This window comes from Belonocnema kinseyi, chromosome 5, assembly GCF_010883055.1.
Source record: "Belonocnema kinseyi isolate 2016_QV_RU_SX_M_011 chromosome 5, B_treatae_v1, whole genome shotgun sequence".
In the NCBI taxonomy this organism is placed as follows: domain Eukaryota; kingdom Metazoa; phylum Arthropoda; class Insecta; order Hymenoptera; family Cynipidae; genus Belonocnema; species Belonocnema kinseyi.
In genome coordinates, this window is record NC_046661.1 from 119,984,071 (window position 1) to 119,990,056 (window position 5,986).

The following is a 5,986-nucleotide window of genomic DNA, read 5'->3' on the forward strand; positions in this document are numbered from 1 at the left end:
GTACCTAAACGTACTTTATTGCACTCTAATACATTTCCCGAAGTTTCAGCTCGATATTTTACTTACAAAAAAAGTTCTTAGGTTCAAAAAAACATTCAGTGATCTGAAAAACTGTGGTCGGTAATATAGGTATTTAGCTGTGTCACATGCCCTTAAGATGGCGGATTCAAGATGGTGATTTCAAAATGTCGAAAAAAGAGTTATATCAGCTTGAAAATATAAACTTGGGGGTTTTTTGGGGTCGCTGATTATGAATCTGCAAATAGAATTTTGAAATTTTTAATCTAAAAGGGCGGATTCAAGATGGCGATTTCAATTTTTTAAGTAAAGAGATATATGAGCTTGAAACTTTTTACTCTGGGTTTTTTGGGATCGCTGATTACGAATTTGAAGTCAGAATGTGGAAATATTCAAATTCAAGATAGCAGATACAAGATAGCGGTTTCAAAATTTTGAAAAAATATATGTGCGAGCTTCAAAATCTATACTCAGCGATTTTTGGGGTCGCTGATTACGATCGCTGATCTACGATTAGATTCTCGTGGTTCTTAAAAATAATTTCATATGGCCAACACTGACACATAAATTATGTTTGAAATGTTGTTGAAATTGTTAAAATTTACGTAGCGAAATTCCATAAGTGCTTACATTATTGAAATCAAAATATTTGAAATTTCATCTACGTTTTCGAATATTTACGTATCAATTTAAACTAAATTTGATCTTTTAATTTTAATTTAGTAACTTAAAATCCGTAAGCAGCGTCTCCAAAAACCCCGAGTATAGATTTTCAAGCTTGTATATCCCTTTTTTCAAAATTTTGGAACCGGCATCTTGAATCCACCATCTAGAATTTGAATATTTATCATTTCTAAATGCAGTTTCGCAATCAGCGGCCCTAAAAACCCCGTCATACGAATTTTGAAAAGAATCAAAAGTTTATTTAGCATACTCGTTTACCATATTGTATCCTCTATTTTGTTTTCGTGATTTTTGAGATTAGATTCGTAATCAGCAACCTTCAAAACCCCGTTATACCAGTTTTGAAAAGAATTGAACGTTTATTTAGCATACTCGTCCACCATATTGGATCCGCCATTTTGTTTTTGGAATTTGTGATTTCGGATTCGTAATCAGCGACCTCAAAAACACGTAATTAATCGAATTTGACCCATTTTATGAACATTTTCTAATTTTGGCCACCTTTTTCCGATTTTTGACCACAGTATGGCAGCGTAAAACACACGATTTTAACTTGATATTTATTTATAGTTTTTTGCATGGTCCACCTATAACACTTTTTCACGGCAAAATAATGATCATACTTTTTTTCTTGGAATAAAACTGTTTAATTGAAAGTTTTAACGAATACGGTCTTTTTTCACGGTCTTTTCATGAGTAAGGTTTATTTTCACGGGGCTTATAGGAATCCGGATTTTTCTCAGCATTTACAAAATAAAGCAAGCTTTATTTTGTATGTTTTTTTTCATAAGCACTGGCGATATATATATACATACATATATATGACGTAACAATTTTTGACGGCGTAGATATACATGGCCATTACATACCTATGACCTTAAAAAGCGGCACATAAGACCGGCTCTATAGGTATTAAAAACACGACCATATCCATGCATTTTTTATATGAAATATCGTATAAATCATGGGAGAGAAGGACTTTATTTACTTGTGTAGGTTTTTATTACCTGATAATAAAATCCCTCTTCTCCCCCTTGTCGCATAATATATATTATTAAAATCAGTCAAATTTAAAACCCGGATCAATTAAAATTTTATCTTAAAACGAGGGACTAGTCACTGAGAAATCTGGAAATCTTAAAACTACGAATGTCGCAGTCTCAATCGAATTCGCATAGAGAGTCCTAAGATTTCTTTGAGATTCTGGGATTGCCGAGATTTCTAAAACATCCAGAGAACTTCTAGAGTTCATGTCTCTTGAGATTTCAGACTCGGCTAATATTAGCGGCGTTCGGATGGATTCGGCCGTTATTTCGACTCTCCAAGGCAGCGTGTTCATCGCGAATGTTTGAATCTGTGAATGCTTCGTGGTGTGAATGCTCCACGCTTGGCGAAAGATTTCCAAGAAATCTAAGAGTTCCTCAAAGAGTTCTCCTAAGATTTCCAGCGCAGCAATCTGAGATTTCTCAGTGACTAGTCCCTTGTCTTAAAAGGAACATTAGAAGGAACTTCCTCATGTACTGTCTTTTGCATTCACAGATTTCGTGGGTGTAACTGGAAACATTACTTTTAATCAGCTTTGTCGACATACTTGTGTAAATGTTAACTGGTAAAAACGAAGTAAAAAACAAGACCGTTATCTGCACTTTTACCAAAGCCATGTTTGGAAACCCACATGAAACCTGCCCCCCAGGTAACCTTTCTTGATTATTACAATCTGTAAAAAAATTAACCCCCGCATCATGGAATGTGGTACATAATTCCTTGGTCCGAGCTCAATGGCCTTTCGTTGCTTATGTAACTTACTTTGAGCTTCGATTTTCGGCAGTTTGTTTCAAGTAATTATTTTGCTTTATAATATCACAAAATATTTTTTAAAGTGTAGTTTTTACAGCTACAGGATTAATTACGCTCGAGTCAAAAAATTTGATACCACGTTTTACGACTTTTCATACTCTTTCAAGGCCAAAATCGTTATCAATCTTAATGTGAAGGCCCTGCAATCAATTAAAGACTTTAATGGAGATGAGCTGAGACAAAGCAGAGAAGAACAATCTATTCGTTCAGGTAAAAATATTTTTAATCAACCCGGGTCAATAATATCAAATCAGCCGCTCTGTTTTTTTTGCGTAATCCCCAAAAAATGTATGGAGCCAGCGTAGTGTTCATACAATATAGTACATGAACGGTGTTTCGGTTAAAAATCGTGCAGAAATTTCTTAATATTGTTTTAGAAAAACAGAAACAAATGCATAATTCGCACAATTTTTGACGAAAAAATCATTTTTTCAGAAAATTTGTTTGTCTGAATTTAACATAGATAATATAGATTGTAGAACATATGCGTACATTGAAAAAACGACATTTTTTCGGTAGAAAATGACCAAATTACGCATTAGTTTGTTTACAATCTTACGTTAAACGTAACATACCCTCATCATCCAAACATTTCCTTTTATGTTAAGGTCTGAAGGAGTTCCTCTAAGGGAGAAGCAAAAGTCAGTAAATCCAATATACATGTATGTTATTTATTATATTACAAAAAATGTGATTATACTCTTTAAATTGGCATCACTAAGGGAACTAGTTTAGGGCCACTAAGAGCCGTTTCAAGCTTTGAGGTTTTATATTATCATGCCCCCTATTTCTTCTGATACGCTGCTTTATAAAAGATTTTTATTTGCCGAAGATCTTGACAAGTAATAACCTGTTCAATGTCGCATATTGATATTTCGGCGTGTGTCATACGAATATCCTAATTTACATTTAGCGTAATATTCCAAAGTCTGGAAGCGCTTTACATAAATTCTTAAATTATTCGATTCTGCCATGTTAAATACTGATTTATATCAATATTTTGGTGCAAGTCATGCGACTATTCTAATGAATATTTTACAGTAGCTATCTAGTGTATTTACTCGGCTCATATACATTTTGAAAGATCATTCGATGTAGGCGAGTGATGTGTGAGCTAATGTATTAAATTTGAATTTTAAATTTGTTCCATTCAGATATATCTATTTGAAAAAACTTCTTGATATTTTTCTTATCTCATTTTAATTATCTAATTTCTCGCAATATCAGGGTTTTTAGCTGACACAAGATCACAAATAGGGTTGAAGTTTATGAATTGTGAGTTTTTGTATTTTAAGGTGATTCCTGTCACATTGAATATATAATCATCGTGACCTTTTGGTAAACGTGCTTTAAAAGCACAGAGTTTAGGGTCACATTAGACACCTTATAATGAGCTGGCTTAGTTCGTGATCCTACTCGTTTTTTGTAACTGACAAATCGGACAAGATTTGACGTATTTGATCACGTCGTTATCCATTCCTAACCAATACACCAATTCCTTGGCTCGAACTTCGGAGTTCTATTCAATTATTCAATTATTATTATTCTTTTTCCTTCCTGAGTGAGTTATGTGGAGTTTGAAAAGCATAAGTGGGAACTGAATTCCTATTCTGATCGTTAAACTTTACCTTGACGCTTTTATCTTGACTATGCCGAAATTTTAGCTTGCCGATTTTGTCTTGATAGGTCCTCCCTGTGCAACGAGGTTAAGAAAGAATTATAACGAAACCGTAGTTTATAACCTTTGAATTTTTTTTAAAGTATAATGCTTACAGCTAAGCTCCTCTTTTTCGATGAGTTGAGTGAAAGACCGTGGACTTCCTTCTCTTCTTAGCTGGAAACGGGCAAGGGAAGCTGCCTTGCTAATGCTATCCTGCGCTGCTTGCTTGTTTCGGGAAACAAGAGTTTTGCGTAATATAGTGGCTACTCAATTCACCAATTTTAACTATAGTTTTCTCACTTTTCGTGGTTATTGGGTCGCCCCTAGATAGGTGCAAAGTTTCTAAACTGCGCTGGGCCAAAACACTGCATATATAGCCCAAATTTGAGTGGGAGAAGTCTAAAGATGTCAACCCGTCAGATATGAGCATCAAATAATGTATTTTTCTTTGGGCTTTTATGCTCTAAAACGTTTTCTAGATTTTTTTAAAGTTGGTTGAATTGATAACCTCAATTCAACTGTTCTTTTTCTTGTCCTATTTGAAAGCGCTCCGGTTATAGTGCTGTTAATTAACATCTTAAATCCGAACGTAGGGTCAAGCTAAGAAGCAAACATAGGACCAGACTTGGCAGACATTTTCATGACATCATGTATGTATAATTTTTATTTTTATTGAGATGTGATGCCGAAAAGAGGCAAAGAAGTATTTGTTAAATATAACGCGCCGATTCACTCGGTACGACTAACTTTATTTTATCAATGGTAAAAGGGTACAAGTTAAGACTATGAATACGACTAACTCGCATAAACGGGCGGCCGCTTTATATACTAGATAGATAGGGTACGCTATCGCAGTGATATCGTTATCATAACGATAACGTCTTCCGTCTTTCGTTATATGAATGAGTCACAGTCTTAGATACTCGATGAATGGGGTAGGGATAACGATAGCGTTATTCATTACAGAGATGAAATTAAATTATATTGATTTGTGCTGCTGTGGTCTCACAGTCGATATAATTTCATAAATTATTGATTCGAAAATGTTTCGTCTGAAAGCATCTCATAAATTCTGAGGAAGCAGACAAAAATGTACACTTTAGACAAAACTAGAGGGAAGACGCAAAATTGTACGAGTTATACATACGTTATTTTTATTGCTTATATACATAGAAATAAGAATAAAAACGAAAAGTAGTTCTGAATTAGCTTTTATGTGTAAAAAATGGAAAATTCAAATCAATGAAAATACATAAAAAATGGACACACTTTTCCTGTCATGCTCAGTAGAAGTTTCTCTTATTTACCTCCAAATATAGTCCCCCATGATGCTTTCAGTATACTGGCCTTGGTAACGTTTCTCAAATTGAATTATATCTTGATGGAAGCGTTCCCCTTGTTCTTCCGAATAAGCTCTCATATTATCTTTAAATTTATCTAAATGAGCATGTAACATGTGCATCTTTAGAGACATTCTATATCCGATGATGGAAAAATTCATAATCATGTCAGTGATTAGCTCGTCATAATTTTCAGCTCTATGGTTTCCAAAAAAACCATGAACTACTGCCTTGAAACAGTTCCAGGCTCCTCTTCATTGCTGAGTAACTGCCGGAAAATATCACAATTCATAATTTTATTTATTTGAGGGCCTACAAAGATTCCAGCTTTAATTTTTGCCTCTGAAAGCTTCGGAAAAAAAATCCTTCAAATGTTTGAAAGCTTCAGAATCATGATTAAGAGCCTTTACAAATTGTTTAATAAGAC

At 34.2% G+C, this 5,986-nt stretch overlaps 1 protein-coding gene across 2 annotated transcripts in view; it reads left to right on the forward strand.

Moving 5' to 3' along the window:
• The window catches only part of LOC117173128 (uridine diphosphate glucose pyrophosphatase NUDT14-like), a 33,445-nt gene extending 30,550 nt beyond the window's left edge, over positions 1-2,895 (forward strand). Inside the window, exons 4-5 of one of the 2 annotated variants that reach the window (XR_004467114.1) lie at positions 2,242-2,395; positions 2,597-2,895. The gene's annotated coding sequence lies outside the window, so the exon portion shown is untranslated. The remainder of the gene's footprint in view (positions 1-2,241; positions 2,396-2,596) is intronic. The other variant, XR_004467115.1, reaches the window with a different exon arrangement.
• The last annotated feature ends 3,091 nt before the right edge of the window (positions 2,896-5,986 follow it).